Here is a 20,757-nt window from a genome sequence, read left to right as displayed (position 1 = left end):
CTACCATGATTTTCTGCTGAAGTCATTTTGCAGAAGTCCACTTCCTAGTGAATATTAAAACAATGGATATTCTGAAGTTGTGTATGATCCACACACAGGCCTTTCCCACTTCAGCATTTCCAACTTTCAAATGGTGTTCTCAACCTTTCCCTCCACAAGCACAAAAGTCCGCAGTGGTATGAGGATGCTGTTTGAAAAATCAGATGAAGAGTTTTACCATAGTTGTTCCTCACTGTAGCAATATTAATGTAGATGGAAGAGCATATGATAAATTCAGCTCTGTTCACAAACTGGTTAATTGCCAAGAAAATCACAAACAGTTGTGAGTTGATTCTAGTCAGAGTCCCAGAAAAGTCAAATATGAAATGCAAAATTTCAGAGCTCTTCAAAGACTGTCTGTGAAAGAATTTGCTTGCAAAACACTGTCCTAAAATATTTATTCCATTCAGACTTTTATATTTTGCTTTGATGTTTATTAATAATGCAACTGCAGGTCTCTTCTCTGGTCTCCAGTGCGAAGGATTCATTCCTAAAAAAGATGTATCTGCACATGACTAAAAATATAAAAATAAGAATAGATCTTGATTAAAGTTCTGAGTTAAAGATGCAACATCCTATCACAAAGATCATATTAGAATTAGATTTGACATATATGTGTATATATTTTTATTTTTAGTGTCTTGAATCTGTTCGCACGGATTTTATTGAGAATATGTGTGTATCGGTGTAAATTAGTATGTAATACTCAGTCTTCCTCTCTTTCTGTCAGTTGTCAGTAATGGAGTAGAAACACTTTTTTTTATTTTTATCAAAGTTAATAAAGATTTATTATAGGTACAGGGACAGAAGATAAAATATGGATTGGGTTTATCTATGTAATTTTTCAATAATAAGTATATCCCAAAATATGGATTTTACCTTTGAGCAAACCTTTTGTATAGTCCTTAAGGAATGAGATGTGAATGTCTCTGTTGGAAACATGAACATATTATATTATAAACATTATATGTATACAATAATCTATTCCTTTGTTTACATTTCAAATGTCATTTCCCCAATTGGCCTTTCTTTCTTGAATCACACAAGCCATTTTGATCCTCTTAGTTTCTAAGGTGGTGCTCCCCCATCTACATACCCACTTCCACTTTAGTCCTCTACCATCCCCCTTCTCTGGGATATGGCATCTCCACAGGACCAATTGACTCCCTTCCCAGAAATGGAAGATGAGGCAGTAGTCTTCTCCATATGCTCTACAATCTATGTAGCAGAAGCCATCTACTGGCACAAATATACACTTGTTTGTGCTAAATTTCCTGAGACTCTGAAGGGTAAACTTTATTGATAGTGTTGTTCTTCATATTGGGTTCCAATCCCCTTCAGATCCTTCAGGCAATCCACTAGCCATGCTTTTCTGGCTCTAAGTTTCTGTCAAATGGTTATGTGTATGTGAATCTGTCACCATCCGGTAATGGCAGAGCCCCTCAGATGACAGACATATTAGGGTCTCATCTGCAAGCACATCTTGATATCAGGAGTCATCGGAGGATTTGGAGTCTGTGGATGAAATTGTTCTTCTAGTCTGGTGGTCTCTGGATTGCCTTTCCTTCAGTCTCTGCTCCTTTTTTTCTTTGCATTTTTTTCATTTTGGACATTTATAAGTTAAAGATTTTGAAATGTGTGGGCATCACCTTCTCTTCACAGGTGGGCATGTCTAGCTACAGGAGGTAGTCTCTTGTGGTTCTAACTCTTTGCTGCTTACTATCTCAACTACCATAGTCCCAGTAAATTTATAGAACCCTCTTGCATCCCTGGCATCTGTGACTTTCCTGGAAATGCCCAAGTTCAACACCCACCACTGATGCTTATTGTTATTTATTCCAATGTTCCTGTAGATTTCTCTTTTGTCTTTATATTGTTTCTACACTCCCAATTTTGTCCACTCTTCTCTACTTCTAGCAAAGTCCCTCCATTCCTCTCTCTTTTATTATCATTTTGCTCTCAATTCTAAGTCGGTTGCAAGAATCTGCAGTATGGCCTTCTAACATTTTAACTTCCATGTGATAAATGATTTGTGTATTGGGTAGACTGATCTTTTCGGCTAACATTCACTTCTCACTAAGTACATCCCATGTTATGTCCTTTTCGATCTCTGTTACTTCACTAATTTCCAGGTCCATCCCTTTGCCTACAAAGTTCTTGGTTTCCTCATTTTTAATACCGAGTAGTATTTCTTTGTTTAAATATACCACACTTTCTCTATTTATTCCTAAGTTGAGTTGACGTATATCATGACTGTTTGCAGCATTTGACTTATATAAGTAAGGCTGCCCTGAACATGTTCAACCACTTGTCACTGTTATATGTGGATCATATTTGAGTATTTGCGTTGAAGTGATTGGTAAAGCCGGGTCTTCAGGCAATGCTATTTGCAATATTCTCTGAACCTCCACATTGATATCCAAAGTGGCTATACATATACAAATCCCACCAGCAGTGGAGGAGTGTTCCATTTTCTCAACATCATAGCCTACTCTGCTACTGCATTAGTTTTTTGTCTTAGTCACACTGATTGGTGTAATGTAGACTCTCAAGTTCATTTCAGTTTGTATTTTTCTGATAACTAAGGATTTCGAAGTTTTCTTGATATGTTTCTCAGCTACTGAGATACATCAGTTCAGAATTCTTGTTTTAGCTCTCTAACCCAGTTTAAAAGTTGGGTTACTTTGTTGTGTGGGAGTTTAACTTTCTGAATTATTTCTATATTTATTATTATGGCACTTTACCAGATATGGGGTTGGTTAAAATCTTTTCCAAATGTGTAGATTTCTGTTTTATCCTATTGGCAGTGAACTTTGCGTTAACAAAAATTTTAAGATTGTTTAAATTTCATTATTGACTGGTGATCTAGGAGCCTGAACCTTTGGTATTTTGTTCTGTAAACTTTCTCCTGGCAAATGTGTTTTAGGCACTTTCTGACATTTTCCCTTCTGTTGGTTTCTGCATATATGGTTTTATATAGATTTCCTTGATACACTTGGACGCGAACTTTTAAGAAAGAGATAGAAATGGATCAATTGGCACTCAGCTATATCCAGACCAACAGTTAGGTAGCATCCTTTCTTAAAATGCTTTCTGTTATGTACAACATACTTAGTCATCAGGTAAATGCACATCAAAACAACCCTGAGATTCCACCTCACATCAGTCAGAATGGCTAAGATCAAAAACTCAGGTGATAGCAGATGCTGGAGAGGATGTGGAGAAAGAGGAACATTCCTCCATTGTTGTTGGGATTGCAAACTAGTACAACCTCTTTGAAAATCTGTCCTGAGTTTCCTCAGAAATTAGACATTGCACTGCCTGAGGACCCAGCTATACCTCCCATGGGCATATACCCAAAAGATGATCCAACATACAACAAACATACATGTTACACTATGTTCATATCAGCCTTATTCATAATATTCAGAAGCTGTAAAGAACCCAGATGCCCTTCACCAGAGGAATGGATACAGAAAATGGCATATATTTACACAAAGTACTACTACTCAGCTATCAAAAACAATGAGTACATGAAATTCATAGTCAAATAGATGGACCTAGAAAATAATCATCTGGTGTGATGTTTCCCAATCACAGAAAACACACAAAGTATGGATTCACTGATAGGTCGATATTAGCCCAAATGCTCAAATTTCCTAACATACAAAGCACCGAACACATGAAACGCAAGGAGGGCCAAAATGCAGATGATTCACTCCTTCCTTATATTTAGAGTAACTGAAATATAAATAATAGGTGTAGGTAGGCATTGTTTTTAGGAGACTGAAGGAATGGCCATTCAGAGTCTGCTGGACATGTTCCCCCATATATATATATATATATATATATATATATACATACACACAAACTTGAAAAGATTGATGAAGCTAAGAAGTGCATGCTGGCAGGAACTGTATATAGATCCCTCCTGAGAGACACAGCTAGAGCATGTGAAACACAGAGACAAATGCCAGCAGCAAATCACTGAACTAAGCATAGGACATCCTTTGGAGGAATTAAAGGAAGGACTGAAGAGGCTAAGGGACTTACAACCTCAAAGAAAATACTGCCAGCAAACTAGATCTTTCAGGTACTAAATCACAACCCAACTCCATATGTAGCAGTGAATAGCCTTTTTGGGGCACCATTGTGAAGCTCTTGGTCCTAATAAGATTGGACCCTTCATGTAGGGGAAAGTACGGTCGGGTGCTTTAAGGATAGGAATGGATGTGGAGGGTACAACCACATTATAGAAGGGGAGAAGGAGAGGTTCGGGCTGATGGCCTGGAACCACAGAAAGGAATAAAATATGAAATGTAAATAGTAAATACCAAATTTAATAAAAATGGGAAAAATTGTAATCTTAAACGTCAAAAATCTTACTCTTAAATAAATATAGCTTTTGAGATTTTAAAACATTTATTTCCTATGGAAATGAATATTGTTTATACACATGGAATACAAGTGCTCTGCACTATATTAGCTAGTTATATGGAGCCTCAGAAATGAACTCAGGTGTTCTAGAAATATCTTTCACTATAATTTTAAAAAGTTTTTGAATTATTTCTACATTTATCTGATACTTCTTTATTGACTATGTCCAATTGCTGTTAAAAAGATACAGAAAAGTACTTATTCTTTTTACAAACATTGTTACTCATATTCCAGCACTGACTCAATATGAATTAGGGTGGATATTATAAGGTATTATTAACCTACTGTCTCCCTGTAAAAGTATATTCTGTAAGTAATTATTTATTGTATCTTGATTTTTTTATTGTATGAAATATCAAAATCTACATTGACATGCCATTATCATTTACTTAAACTATTAATTTAATCGATTGTAATATGGACCACATGTAGTGTACCATGGGAGAAATGTAAGGATTGCTGTAAAGCGTACTGTCTCCCCTTTGTTAAGCTTGGTATGTATCAAAATCAGAAAGGTATAGTGACTCATATTGACATGTAAAAATGATGTAATTACATATGGTGTCCTCTGCTGTGAAAATGATAAGCAAGCTTAGTATTTAAGATTTTAAATATTTAATGGAATCAAAGTTATGTTAGATTGCTTTTAATGGTAATCTTCTGAGGACATAATTGGGCCTTAGTAACCAATGCCCACAAATATGATACACTCCTCTGCTTATTATTTTAAATTAATAATACCTGGAGTAGGCAAATGCTGTATGAAGTTTCATCCACTATACCCCTGTTTAGAGATTGGATATGTCAGATATGAAAAGGGTTATCTTCGGTTCGTTATTGAATTTTATTTAATTAAATGAATGTTTTCAAAAAGAAATATTAAAGAATATACCCATACATGAACAGATTTTTGTCAAAGGTTATTGTTAATGTTCTCACACTGTGTAATTTCGCTATAGGGTCGTGCAATATTGTTAATGTATCTGGGGCATTCATCCCATTAAATCGTCCAATAATCTTCAGCATGTTCAAATTACCAACATCCATATTGAAACCTGTACCAACTTTTAACTTTACTTCCTTTTCTGCTCTTTTACAATTTGATGCCATTTTTCTAGTATTTACCATGGATTTATAAATTAACCTGTTTCTGTAACCCACTCAGAATCACTTGTGTATATTCTTCAACAACTTTCACTCAATATGAAAGTTCAGGTCTTTTACCCTTTTTGTTTACAATTGAATGAAGCACTTCCCTGCACGAGGTCTTCTTCTACAACTCTGCGTTCTCTTCCAGAAGTGTTCTTCCTATGATTCCTGTCACATAGCCAGGTTTCTGTTTTAGGTCTGAGTAGAACTAGAACTTTGTAACAACTATGTTTTTCTTGTCTAAAGTTTCAATGGAAAAAAAACTCTTGGTACATAATTTATTAGGGGAAAAATAGATCATTTTATTTTCTCAAATGAAGAGCAACTATAAAGTGGTTGATGTTGAAAATGGTACTTAAAAGAGAGAAGGGGATAGTGATCACATTGGTGACAGAGAAATAATAGTTATCTGTTAGAGAACAATGGTAGTAAAGATAAAAAATGATGGATCATGATTAATTTTCATGAGAGCACATGAGGATTTGTTAGAGACTTAAACATTGTGATAGGATTTGAGGTAGAATGCAGAGCAGGGTGGAAAGTAACGAAGATTTGAACTTGGAGACAAAGTTTGATGTTTTGCATTTAAGTAACAAAGACAAGATGATGGGATAATTTAACAGATTAATGTAAAGGAAGTTAAGTATTTAATGTCTCTTAATTACCTGAGAGGGTATTTCAAATAGACATTTTATTTTAAATATTATGGCTGATAAATCTCCCTTTAGGTATTAAAATATGAACGTAATTCACATTTAAAATTTGCTTCATATAGAGAAGATATTTTCATATTTTAATACTAGTTATTTCATGATCGATGATTCTGAGTATGTGATATTTGTCTACTTTTCATCTGTGATCTTTCATCTTTGTAACTATGTACGTATGTATATATGTATGTATGTATCTAGTTTTCTATCTATCTATCTATCTATCTATCTATTTATCTATCTATTGCTCTGATCTATCACATATAGCAATCCATTTGTTATATTTTCTACCTTACATAGGTCTTGAATCCTGAAATTATATAACATGCTGGAAAAACTAATGAGATATGTCACATGGTAAAACATATGTACAGTGACATTACTAAATTAAGTCTTTGTGTTTTTATCAAATAGATAATGAAATTTGATAGTATAATAATCACCTACATTGAATCTATTTTCTGAACTGTGATTTTAAAATGAATCAAATTTATAGAGCAGCTTTTAAAATTCTTGAGTGCTAATGTATTTAGCAATAAAGTTTCATAAAATTAGAAAATAGAGTTCGTTTTTATGTTACATATTTATATGTATATACATGTACATACACACATACAAACAAATATATCTATATATACATATACACATATATATATATATACATATGTTTATCTGTGTCAACATACACATTTATGTATATACACATACACACATGTATATGATATATACATATGTCCTGATGTACACATACATATATAGACATATATACAAATATACATATATACATACATGCTTTTTCAAATTAAAGACCTTGCTTTTAGAAGAATTTGCCTAGGCATGACATATATGGTTTAGCCAAAGAAGAGAAAAATGTTGTTATTTCTAAATGACTCTGTAATCATTTTTTCTTGTTTAACATGATGATTGTTTAGCGATCTGACTTCCATGTACTTGGGGATTGATATGATGTCCTTTGCTTCTCTAATTCACTCATACACTTACTCCAAAAATAAGTGATTCCTTATTATGTTTCCAGTACATATATAGAGAATTGACTTATAAAAATATATTTGTAGTTTCTGCTTTCCTTCATGGGCTTCACCATCTACTGAATATATAATCAAATATCATTGTTTATTAAGTATATAATCTGCACAAACAATTTTCTTCCTATATATATATATATCATTTTGATCCTCCAAAAATTCATTTAGTTATCAGTCCACTTCTTTTTTTTTAAATACTAGAAACAACAGTGTGAAAAATTCCTCTTTAAAATAAGATATAATGGAGTTAAAATTCAAGTTCACATAATATATTGCTCCAAGTCATTTTTAAAACTGTATTATACTTGATGCCTTGAGTCACCAAGTTCAATAAATTGTAACTATTTTGTCAGTAAAATATAAAACAAAATAAAATCTAAGGGAAATATATTAATAAGATACAATTACAAATTGTTTATCCACTCACATATTCCATTCTATATCTTTACATTTAACATAGAACTAGAGGATTGGGGATTTAGCTCAGTGGTAGAGTGCTTGCCTAGCAAGCACAAGGACCTGGGTTTGGTTCTCACCTCTGGAATAAAAAAAAATAGAACGAGAAAATAATTAAAACCCCTTACACAACTTCCTACAACCCTGGGATCATTGTTTGGAAAAGGAAATTTAGAGATGAAAAGTGAAAAAAAAAAGTGAAAGTATGTGACCCTGCTAGTAGATGTTTGAAAAAACATGTATACTTAGGTTGAGGTTCTACAATATAAAACTGACTTATCCCTACAACTAGATGGTGTGTGCTTTTGGCCAAACAGAACAGGAAAATTAACAGATGAGCTCCATGTCTTACACACATTTTTTTTGTAAATTTGCTTGAAATCATAGTTTTGATAATTATCATCTTAACCAAAGACAGCATTAGGCTTACATATTCACAAGCACCTTGTTGTCACCTTTTGTTAACTAACTGTATTTTATTTCATACAAGAGTAAGAATAAGTAACTGCTATTGAGGTGGTTTTAAGGGTTTGTAGTACCATTACAGCTCATAAGTTGTAAGTGTTTTTAAACTTTTTTATAGGAAACATGGTCAAAGCATCTACTCTGTCTTAATTTTTCTCATCTGATCACATATTGGATTACCCATTTCAACATTAGCTGCAATAGCTGTAAATGATTGGAATGATCTCTATCCCACTGAGGAGAAAATCATGTACAGAATTACTCAGCTACAGTAATATATTTGTAGCAGCAGCAAAAGTTTCAAATACCTTATATTTTTCAAGGAAAAGTTGACTATACAGACTATGGCAAACACTTAAAGCAGCAGCAGCAATGTTTCTGACTCTTGAGTCTCTGCTGATCTTCAATTCCCTGAGAGCGACACAGCATATAACTTCTCTCTTTCCAGATTACTGACAGAAGCCTGGTTGTTTCTAGTATGTTGTGCAACTGCTGTTATTTCCTGTTTGTTATGACAACTCTACAAAACTGGACTACTAGTGTATTCATGAAATACTTTCTATTGGAACAGACTGCCTCTGCTAAACTGTGAACTGATATTCTGCTTTCCAGACAACACAGATGGGAGTTGCTCCAGTGAACCTTTCTTTCTTTTTTTTTTTCTTTTTTCTTTTTTTTGGAGCTGGGGACCGAACCCAGGGCCTTGTGCTCGCTAGGCAAGTGCTCTACTGCTGAGCTAAATCCCCAACCCCTCCAGTGAACCTTTCTAAGCAGGGCCACCAGCACACCCATCAAAGCCCCCCATTCTTTCTTTTGCCTTGTGTGGGTGGAGGGCTATAAAGGAGGGTAAAGCTTTTAAGAGTCATCATCAAACATAGATATGTGGAAAAAAATAAAGTATAATTTGAAGAGTTATCAGCTGTGGGCTTTCCTTGGAGTGTAATATTACTCAGGCATTTGATGTATGCTGCATGGCAGGACCCTGAGGATACCAAGTTACTACAAAATGGCTGGGATTCTCTGGTTCTGTATGTATCAGTGAATATAAAATTATCATAAGTAGTGGCAAGAAACAGTAGGTTTGAGGTCTGGTGGAGGGAGAACAAAGATGGTTCCTGTGTGCAAAATCCATGGCATCTCAGCTTCATAAATTCAAATAAAGCTGGGTTAGAGAGGGAGTGACAGACACACACCAGACATGCTGTGCACTATACCAATAATAGCAAAGAGCTAACTTTTCTGCTGTATATATTTTGATTTCAAACCAAACCAAAGAAAACAAACAAACAAAAAAAAAAAAAAACAAAGAACTATGAGTGTGAATAAAGATTCACTGGAAGAACTTTGTCGGAGGCTCTCAATATTCAACACTAAATAAATAATCTAAAATCAATGATGACCCACTCACTCATGGAGCTGGGCACAAAGTAAACTTGGCGATAATATTTTGAAACTGCATTGAATCCCATGGTAAGTGTTCATTGTGCAATATGTTGAAAATATTTGCACGCTATTTTTTTTTCAGTCGGTACAAGTTTTTAGTCATTTGTGTGAACATTCAGCTTCCTGAGGTCCAGGCTCTCTAACCATTGTATTCCTGCTGCAAGGACAGCACTGACAGCAGTGAATCATAATGAGCTCTTGTCCAGTTACAGAAGAAGGAATTGAGGGACTAAACTACAAATCAAAGAGTTCACAGGTAGGGATCCATGGCTCCAGCCACATATATAGAAGAGGATGGCATTGTCTGGCATCAATAGGAGGAAATGCCTTGTCCTATAAAGTCTGGTTTTTCTAGTGTAGGGGATGCCAGAATGTTGAGGTGTGAATATGCAAGCAGGATTGGTAGCAATCTCAAAGAAGCAGGGGGAGGGTGGATGGAAGAGACGGGAACCAGAAAAGGGTATAAAATTTGAAATGTAAATACATAAAATATTCAATTAAAAAAGAAGGAAATGAGGTAGAAAGTTTCAGGAGGCTTAACTCAAAAGAGTGAGAGAGCTTCTAGATGCTGGTATAAGTCAAAGATTAAAGCATTTTAGTTATGTATGAAAGGCAAGGGTCAGGAGACTATAGCATTTTATGTTTTTCAAGAAAAATCATTGAAATAATAGTTCCATTTCTTATATGAACACAGAAATTTTGCAGCCATCTTTGTTTGATGGGGCCTGTTGTACCTCCCCTTGATCAGTGGGGTCTTCTCCAACAAATTTTGGAGGAGAATTGGAAAGATTGGAGAACTGTAAGATAGGGAATGAACATTTGAAACTCCTTTGGAAACTCTGTGGGACAGAAAGCTGATCACACCGAAGACTGGGCAATACTGAGACCTCAGGGAAGGAGAGACTGCCAATTCTGCCCACCTGGGCCCACATCCCTTGCCACAGACGAAACTGCAGAGTGTGTCTGAACACATGAATATAGGAGCAGTCAAGCTGCAGGATTCTTGCAGTCCAAACTGCACCTGGATCTGAATTGGTCCAAAAAGCATTCTACACCCAAATCTCTTGTGGGGTGGGGAAGACTTATACCATCAGAGGGGCAGAAACCCCTGAAAACTCTTCTCACATTCCCGACTCAAGAAAAAACACCTAGTTCCATCTGGGCCTCCTGTTCATAGGGACTTAGGAACAGTAGGGGCAGGACATTTCTGATTGCGGCTCTCATAGAAACCTGAAAGTCAACCGGAGGAGCGACATCAGACCTGAGACCAGAGGTGAATCAAACTTTTCTGCTCTAAGTGACCTGACTGGTGGACTCAGGACAAGCAAAGGCAGAAATCCTCTGGGACCAGGAACTTCCGGTTTCTAGCTGGCTCCTGAACCTCGTGATCCCAGCCCAGAGCTCCCTGCTCTTAAATGCAGAGACAGAATGCTGATCACCCAGGAGTGTGGACAATACTGAGCCTACAAGAAACTGAGACTTCCAGGTCTGCGCACGGTTATACACATCTCTGGCCCAAGACAAAACAGCATAGTGCTTCTGGCCCAGGAATATAGTGGAGTAAAACTGCAGGACCACCATGTTCCAGACTGTGCCTGGATCCGAATTGACCTGATCAAACAGCTCCCTGCACCCAAAAGCTGATGGTGGGGGGAATAGAACACTCCTGGGAAACCAGAGGAGACAATTCTCTGCCCAGATTCCTGACTCAACAGGAAAACACCTTGTGCCATCTGTGCATCCCCCCCTCCCACAGAGGAACATAGGAGACGTAGGTGCAGGTCCTGCTGATTCCTACCCACAGGGACAGCTGAAAGCCAGTGGACAGGAAAACTATCCACATGAAAGGAGAAAACTCTGTTCCCATAACAGGGATCTACATACATAAAAGACACCTTACTAAATCTCAAAGCACACACTGCACCGAACACAATAAGAGTAGGAGATTTCAACTCCCCACTCTCATCAATGGACAGGTCATGGAAAACAGAAACTAAACAGAGATGTAGATAGACTAAGAGATGTCATGAACCAAATGGACTTAACAGATAATTATAGAATATTCTATCCTAAATCAAATGGATATACATTCTTCTCACCACCTCATGGCACTTTCTCCAAAATTGGCCATATAATTGGTCATAAAACAGGCCTCAACAGATACAGAAAGATAGAAATAATCCCATGCATCATATCAGTCCACCACGGGATAAAGCTGGTCTTCAATGACAATAAGGGAAGAACGCCCACATATACGTGGAAGTTAAACAATGCTCTACTCAGTGATAACCTGGTAAAGGAAAAAAAATAAAGAAATTACTGACTTCTTAGAATTTAATGAAAATGAAGGTACAGCGTACCCAAATTTATGGGACACAATGAAACCTGTTCTAAGGGGAAAACTCATAGTGCTGAGTGCCTGCAGAAAGAAACAGGAAAGAGAATATGTCAGCAGCTTGACAGCACACCTAAAAATCTAGAACAAAAAGAAGGAAATACACCCAGGAAGAGTAAAAGGCAAGAAATGATCAAACTCAGAGCTGAAATCAACCAAGTAGAATTAACGATAATCATAGAAAGAATCAACAGAACCAAAGGTTGGTTCTTTGAAAAATCAACAAGATAGATAAACCCTTAGCCACACTAACGAGAGGACACAGAGAGTGTGTCCAAATTAACAAAGTCAGAAATGAAAAGGGAGACATAACTACAAAATCAGAGGAAATAAAAAAAAACATCAGATCTTACTACAAAAGCCTATATTCAACAAAATTTAAAAATCTGCAGGAAATGGACAATTTCCTAGACAGATATCAGGTGCCAAAATTAAATCAGGAACAGATAAACCTTTTAAACATCCCCATAACTCCTAAAGAAATAGAGGCAGTCATTAAAGGTCTCCCAAATGAAAAAAGTCTGGGTCGAGATGTTTTTAGTGCAGAATTTCTTATTCATAATAGCCAGAAGCTGGAAAGAACCCAAATGCCCTTCAACGTAGGAATGAATGCAGAAATGTGGTACGTCTACCCAAAGAATATTACTCAACTATCAAGAGCAATGACTTTATGAAGTTCATAAGCAAATGATGGAATGGAAAATATCATCCTGAGTGAGGTAAACCAATGACAGAAAAACACATAAGGTATGCACTCATTGATAAGTGGCTATTAGTCCACCTTGTCGAATTACCCTAGATGCACAGAACACATGAAACTTAAGACAGATGATCAAAATGTGAATGCTTCAGTCCTTCTTTAAAAGGGGAACAAGAATGCCCTTGGGAGTTAATAGGGAGGCAAAGATTAGAACAGAGGTAGTAGGAATGCCCATTCAGAGCCTGAGCCACATGTGGCCCATACATATTCAGCCACCAAACTAGATACGTGGATGAAGTAAAGAGCTGCTTGCCAACAGGAGTCAGATGTAGATATCTCCTGAGAGACACAGTCAGAATACAGCAAATACATAGGCAAATGCCAGGAGCAAACCACTGAAGGAATCAGAGAAAGGACTGGAAGGGGCTCTGGACCCCATTTGAACAACAATGCCAACCAACCAGAGCTTCCAGGGACTAAGCCACTACCCAAAGACTATAAATGGTCTGACCTGGGCTCCAACCACATAGGTAGCAATGAATATCCTAGTAAGAGCACCAGTGGAAGGGTAGCCCTTGGTCCTGCAAAGGCTGAACCCCCAGTGTACTTGATTGTTGGAGGGAGGGCTCTAATGTGGGGAGGATGAGGAAGGGAACACCCAAAGAAGGGGACAGGGTAGGGTTAGGGGGATGTTGGTCTGGAAACCGGGAAGGGGAATAACAGTCGAAATGTAAATAAGAAATACTCAAGTTAAAGAATGTAATCAGATAAACCCATACCGATTTTCACTTCTTCATAATTTCAAGAAGAACCTGAAAGAGAATATATAATATTCCAGAGGCAAAAACAGGAATTTAAATTAGCCAGCATAAATAGGTTTTTAAAATTTTCTTTTTTCTGTTATTTAATAATTCTGAGTATTCCTCTATAAATGATAAGACGGTTGTGTAATGTCTACCGATCCCGAAAGCCTGAAACACTGTGAAAAACTGTATTTCTCCCTATGTGGGTCTTTGGTCAGCATCCATTTCATTGCCCATCTAAATTCTCTGTTTCTCAAGTAGATCAGAGGACTACGTGAGGATGTCACTCTCATTAGAGGACCAAGGAACTTTCCGTACTTGCATTTATTTGCTCTTGTGAGCATGTAAATAAAACTTTCAGTTCCAACAACAAAACATGGCCGTCCAATGGGATCCCCGTGAAAAAAAATCTTTCTTTCTGCCATCAGTGAACTTTAGCACACTGGTAACAACACAGACAATAATATAAAGGAATAATCCTGGAATAATAATAATAATAATAATAATAATAATAATAATAATGCCCTCGAGGTATCACAGACTAAGGAAAGTAAATGTTGAGCCCTGTTTTTCAAGGGATATTATATCCATGAAATCAAATTACCTCACACATAATAATCACTCACCCTGTCACGGCTTCAAGAGTGAGTTGAGAACCAGAGTGGCCTTTTCTTAGGAAAAGAGAAAGATCCATCAACCTTCCAAAAAGAAAACCAATCCAGACAGTCTGTGTGAGGATGGTTAGCTTATACATGACTAACACACACACACACACACACACACACACACACACACACACCACGCACACACATGCGCACACACACACATGCACACCGACACACAAGAACACAGACACACAAACAAACACACACTCAGACACACACACAAACACACACAAACACATCTCTGATCTCTGTTTCTTAGAGTGTCCAGGTGCACACCAGGTGTGTAAGGATGAAGTGGGCCCAGGAAACTGTCAGTCAGCAGAATCTTGGTCTGCCTGCAAGTGAGTTAGGGGTTCCTCCAAGGAATTCAGTGTCACAGTTCTTTTCGAAGGTATTAGGTGATTTGCGGTGTGCATATATCTTACTCAGGGTGAAAAAGGGCTACACAAACCTTGGAGACCAGGACGTGGTTTTCGGGTGCATTTACATTGATGGAGACCTCCTTTGGTTGACCTTCTTTAATCTCTGTCCCAGCCTCAGTCTGTGGTTCAGGGATCTCCGTTTGACCTCCTCAGAAATCGACTCCACTGAATGTGCCCCATCCCCACCCCTGAGGTCTTGCTTGCTCGAGTTCAAAGGATTTCAGTTTCGGACTCTACTTTCTCCACCAGATTAAATCCTCAGGAAGGTCGCCCTCTAGATGCCATGAATTAACCAGTCCATCGACTTTCTGCATTAACCCGTATGTCCCCTAATTCTGGCCGGTTCTCTCTGCACTGAGCTATCTCTCCGTCATCCCCACCGACCCTCTGCTCCTGTCCTCAGTCGCCCTCAAACACTCACAGAATCTGTTCCAGATTTCCTTTCAGAGAGGTCGATGCTTTCCCCCTCACGGGCGTTCTTGTTTCCTATGTCCTCTCTGCATTTGTAGATTGTAGATGGAATGAGATTTATCGCACAGCTGATACCATGCATAGGTAAACGCCAGCCATGTTTGTGTCTCTAGGTCTCAGTTCCCTCTCGAGCTGTTTTTTTTTTTTTTTTTTTTTTTTTACAGTTTCATATATTTTCTCTTAAGCTTCATGATGTCATGCCCCATGCAATAATGTCAATTCTAGACCCCATTATGTGATGTCCCCGCCCTAATGATGTCATGCCCCACCCCATGATGTCATGCCCCACCCCAATGATGTCACACCCTGATCCTGTTAGGTCATGTTCCCGGTACCCTCCTTGCCAGAATGATTGTATCTATTTATCAGGTAACATTCTGAATGCTGACCTGTCACCACACTCCTCCAGGCACCCACCATTTACAGTCCCTCCTTCTAACCTCTCCCCTTCTTCTCTGAGAGAGTGGAGGACCCCTCTGGGTACACCCTCTCCCCTGGCACATCAAGTCTCTGCAGGACTAGATTCATCGTCTCCTACCAGCTCTTGAAAACGCAGCCCGGGTAGGAGAACAGGATCCACAGACAGGCGACGGGTTAGTGACCCCACGTGAAGACCATTGTGCAACTCTGCCTCTCTCAGTCCTTCCCTCAGCTTTTCAGTGAGACTCACTGAGCTCCATCTGATATCAAGCCCTGTGCCTCTGCTTCTGTGTCAGTCGGCTGCTTGGTGGAGCGTTGCAGAGGACAATAACGCTACCCTCCCATCTGCAACACAAGAAAGGACCGTGAATAATGTCAGTTTTGCTGATTGCCCAGGGGAAAAGTCTCACATCCGGCCACTTATCCTTTGGCCATTCCCTCATTTCCTGTTCCATCTCTGTCCCTGTGTTTCTTATAGAGGGGGCAATTTCTGGGTCAAAATTTGGGGGGTGGGTTTGGGTACTTATCCATCCAACTTGGGTCCTCTGTGGCTACTGAAAGTGGCCATTTAAGAATCTGTATCCCCACTGTAACAAGTCTCAGCTAAAGTCACCGTCAAGGAAGCCAGGGTAGCCTCACAAATCACAGATTGCTGGCAAATCATACAGATAGTACCCACCCTGGACAGTCACTGAATCAGTTTATTCACTTGGCCCTCTGCCCCTCTTGCCCTTCTCTACCAAGAAATGATCCTCAAACCCCATTTCCCTTCCCATCCCCTCAGCCACTCAATTCTTTCCTTCCATCTGCCTCCTGTCATTATTTTATTCATTATTCTGAGTGAAATTCAAGCATTTTCTTAGGTCTTTCTTCGTGCTTAGCCTCTTTGGTTCCATAGATCATAGTGTGTGAATTCTGTACTTTATGGCTAATACCCTCTTTTAAGTGAATGTGTACATGTTATTTTGGGTCTCAGTTACCTCATTCAGGACAATACTTTCTCATTCCATATACTTGACTTTATCTTCTCAATGTCCTTATTTTTCATATGTGTGTAGTATACCATTGTGTAAATGAACCACATAATCTGTAGCCATTATTTGTTTTAGGGGTATCTGGCTTATTTCTATTTTCTGTTCACTATGAAGAAATCCACTAGGAAAATGATGGAGTACATGTCCTTGCGGTATGGCAAAGGTCTTTTCAGATATAAGGCCAGGTGTAGTATAACTGGGTCTTTAGGAAGAATATTCCCATTTTCTCAGAATCCACTGGACACATATGCTAAACATATACGGATTTGCTCTTCCCCCAGCAAATTCTATTTGTATCCTGATATTTATCTGCTTCCTCAAAAGAGGTTTCCCCCGGACAAGGCCTCTATCATAGACTCAGGTAATCGCATATTAAACTTCTTCCCATTTTACATGGTCAGTAAATGCTAGAGCCTATTACTGATAGCCAGAGGGGAAAGTTGGTACTGGAGGTTTGACTGTCGGGATATGTAGAGATGCAGAAGAGAGTAAGAGGAGAAGCGAGAAGGCTGAAGAAAAAGAGGAGGAAGTAATGATGGAAAAAATCCATATGGCCTGGAGAAAGCACATGTAGCAAGGGGTTTTATGGTTTGGGAATAAGTTATAATAACGTTAGATCTACCCAATACACATTTATAGATTATAATTATAATAACCAGATTGTGTGTTTTCTTTATGGGCTCATTAGGTTTGGAAATTCCAACAAGCTTTCCTCAACAGTATTTCTGGATCAAATTTTCTGTTAATAGAGATCTCCTCTTGTATGTGCTCTAACCATTGCTCCATAGTCCAGTAGACACAGCTGTTTTTTTCCTCAGTCATGTCTCTTGTATTTTCTATGGACATCTGTGTCTTCAGTGTTCCAGGCCCAGTGTTCCTTTTTCTCAAGATCTTCAATGATCTCACCAAGAGGAGTTTCAGTTTTCTCAACTCGTTCCACCTAGTTGACCGCAGCTTCACAATGTCCTTATTTTTCATAGGTGCATAGTATACCATTCCAAATATTTCCTGATAACAGTGAACCATGGTGAGCAGGGTAAATTTTCCCAAGGAAACTTAAAACATTCAATCTCTAAATCTACATCTCCTCATCCCATGATGCTTGGGTTGACTGAATGGCCATGGCATGAGCAGATTGTTCTAAGGGACATCAAAGCCATTTCCTTCTCCAGTAATGGATGACATCCCTCTGTCAGAGATTTTTCCCCTGGTAATTTTCGGTGACTGATGTGATTTAGAAATTGTGAAAACATCTGCATGCTGGAAAGCCAGAGATGTTTCAGGTTGACCTTTCTTCCACAGCCAGGTGCCTTTCACCAGAGGAATGGATAGAGAAATGACCTATATTCACACAATGGACTACTACTCAGCTACCAAAAACAATGAGTGCATGAAATTCATAGGGAAGTGGATAGAACTAGAAAATATCATCCTGAATGAGGTTACCCAATCACAGAAAAACACACAAAGTTTGCACTCATTGATAATTGGATATCAGCCCAAATTCTCTAATTAACTATGATACAATGCACAGACCACATGAAACTCAAGACAGAGGACCAAAATTCAGATGTTTCAGTCCTTCCTTAAAATGGTAAATAAAATATCCATAAGAGGGGTAGGGAGGCATTCTTTTTCAGAGACTGAAGGAATGGCCATTCAGAGTCTGCTGGACATGTGGCGCACACACACACACACACACACACACACACACACACACACACACACACACACATATATATATATATATATATATATATATATATATATATATATGCACCAAAACTATTTTGAATAAGAATTTGGGAGTTTATCATTTGAAGTCGGTACAAAATATTTACACTGTTATATTGACTTTGTAGCTGGGCCAACTGTGTTGACAAAATCATTGCAATAAATGGAATTATAAAACAGGATTTTTGAGTACACATTAAGGAATATTTATAAAGTCCCCTATCAAGGAATGTACAATAAGAATGTGAAATACAATATTCATTCAATTAAATATTTGTAGGGAGAATACTGGCCTTTGGGAAACAGAGAAAACTTAGAAAATTGAACTATATGTTCACAGGAATGAACTTGGGAATTAATTATTATCTAGAAGAATCTCCTCCAATCCATATTTCTAAATCTTTTCTACCCATGCCAAACCCTGACTACCTTTCTCCATTCAGAACATGTAACCACTAATGAAGCAAGAGATTTCTCTAGCTTTAAAGAGATGGAGTATGTAAAGGTTTCCACTGTGTCACAGGAGACATACCTGGAAATGGTACTCCAAATCTGATCAGTGTAAGGAAAACTGTTTAGGTATTAGGCCATGGCAGGTCTCAGTGACGTCATCATTAGTCCCTCCCTGAAATATCTCTTGTAACCTGGAGGTCCCTGTCTTCTTCTGTGATGTCACAAGTGTTGTCGTGCCTGCAACTGCCTCTCAGATATTCCTGCAGTACCTCTGGGGTATACTAATTGGCCTCTAATTCAAATAAACAGGGAGGGAGAATAAAGAGGATGAAGATATCAGTGATGGGGAAAAGAATGCTGGACTTCTGTCTTGGTATAACCAAAAAGGAAGAAATATGTGATACTTGGGATAGCACAAAGAGACCTTAGTAGTGATTGAGTGGGATCTCTGAAGAGATAGCCTTGATTTGACACTACCACATATGGGAATAAGGAGCTTGGAGCCTCTCAGAAACATATGGACTTCCCTGTTGTTTGGTTCCTGTAAGTCAGAGAATTTATATCATTAATTCTTTATTCCAAAAGCCAAGTGTTCAGCAGGGCATAGTTGTTTCCTGAGAGCTCATGGCCTTTCTTCTTTTGGTCAAGAAGAAAAAGGAAATAAGGAAGAAGGAAAAGACAAGTGTTGTGTCATCCCCTCAAAGTAAACTCCTCCATTCTTTGGATTCATATAGTGCAGTTTGTGTCTGGCACCGTTATCTGGGAGAGAGAAATGATTCTAGTTGAGATTTCATTATCTCGGGCATTCCACTAGTATTACTTTTTCTATCATTCCCTGAAAATGACCTTTAGATTTCTGAGTCAATAGCTGTTATTACATGGCAGTTATCTTCTCTTTTATTTCTTTCATTTTTTAATTTTTAAGCAAATTTTATTCATTTTTTCTAATTGGATATTTTATATGTACATTTCAAATCTTATTTCCCTTCCCAATTTCTTGACCATAAGATCCCAAACTGGCACCCCGCCTCTTCTACAACCCCCATTACTGTCCGTTTTCAGTTCACTGATTTGCCACTAGAATGCACTTCTGTATTTGATATGCTCTAGCTGTGTCTCACATTGAAGATCTATATACAGTTCCTGTCAGCATTCACTTCTTAGCTTCATCAATCTTATCTATTTTGGTGACTGATGTATATGTATTTCTGCCACATGTACGGCATAATCTGAATGGGATTCCGTCAGTCTCTCCTCTAAATTCATAGATAGCATTGTTCCACCTTTTAAAAAGGAGTGAAGCATGAACATTTTGTGTGTTCTTTTCTTGAGCTTCCAGTTGTCTGTGGACTGCATCTTGGGTAACTTGAGCTTTTTTGCCAATATTCACTTTCGATGGTTTCATACCATATGTGTTTTTCTGTAATTTGTTACCTCAATCAGTGTGATATTTTCTAGTTCATTCCATTTGTCTATGTCTTTTTTGAGATCATTGGTTTTGAAACCCTAGTAGTACACCATTTTGTAGATGTACCATATTTTCTGTATCCATTCCTCTGATGAATTCCATTAGGGTTTCTTCTAGCTCCTGGGTATTATAAATAAGGCAGCTATGAACATATTTGAGGATATGTCTTTTTTGTATGTTGGAGCATCTTTTGGTTATATACCCAGGAGAGGTATATCTGGGTCCTCAAGTAATGAAATTTCCAATTTTCTGAAGAATCTTCAGACTGATTTCCAGAGTGGTTTAACCAGTTCGTTATGCCACCAACAAAGATGGAGCTTTCCTCTCACTTGACATTCTTATCAACATCTGTTCTCTCCAGAGTTTTTATTTTAGCCATTCTTACATGTGTGAGGTGGAATCTCAGGGTTGTTTTCATTTACATTTCCTTGATGACTAAATATGATC

At 37.9% G+C, this 20,757-nt stretch overlaps 1 long non-coding RNA gene across 1 annotated transcript; it reads right to left on the bottom strand.

Moving 5' to 3' along the window:
- Positions 1-685: 685 nt before the first annotated feature.
- Positions 686-15,966, bottom strand: LOC134484580 (uncharacterized). Its single transcript, XR_010062055.1, has 3 exons — positions 15,740-15,966; positions 14,270-14,341; positions 686-968 (listed from the first exon to the last, which is right to left on the bottom strand). It is a non-coding gene; the product is annotated as an uncharacterized LOC134484580 (long non-coding RNA).
- Positions 15,967-20,757: the final 4,791 nt, after the last annotated feature.

This window comes from Rattus norvegicus (genome assembly GCF_036323735.1).
Source record: "Rattus norvegicus strain BN/NHsdMcwi chromosome Y unlocalized genomic scaffold, GRCr8 chrY_unlocalized_12, whole genome shotgun sequence".
In the NCBI taxonomy this organism is placed as follows: domain Eukaryota; kingdom Metazoa; phylum Chordata; class Mammalia; order Rodentia; family Muridae; genus Rattus; species Rattus norvegicus.
The sequence above is the reverse complement of the archived record's forward strand: the minus strand, read 5'-3'. Positions and strand labels throughout refer to the sequence as shown.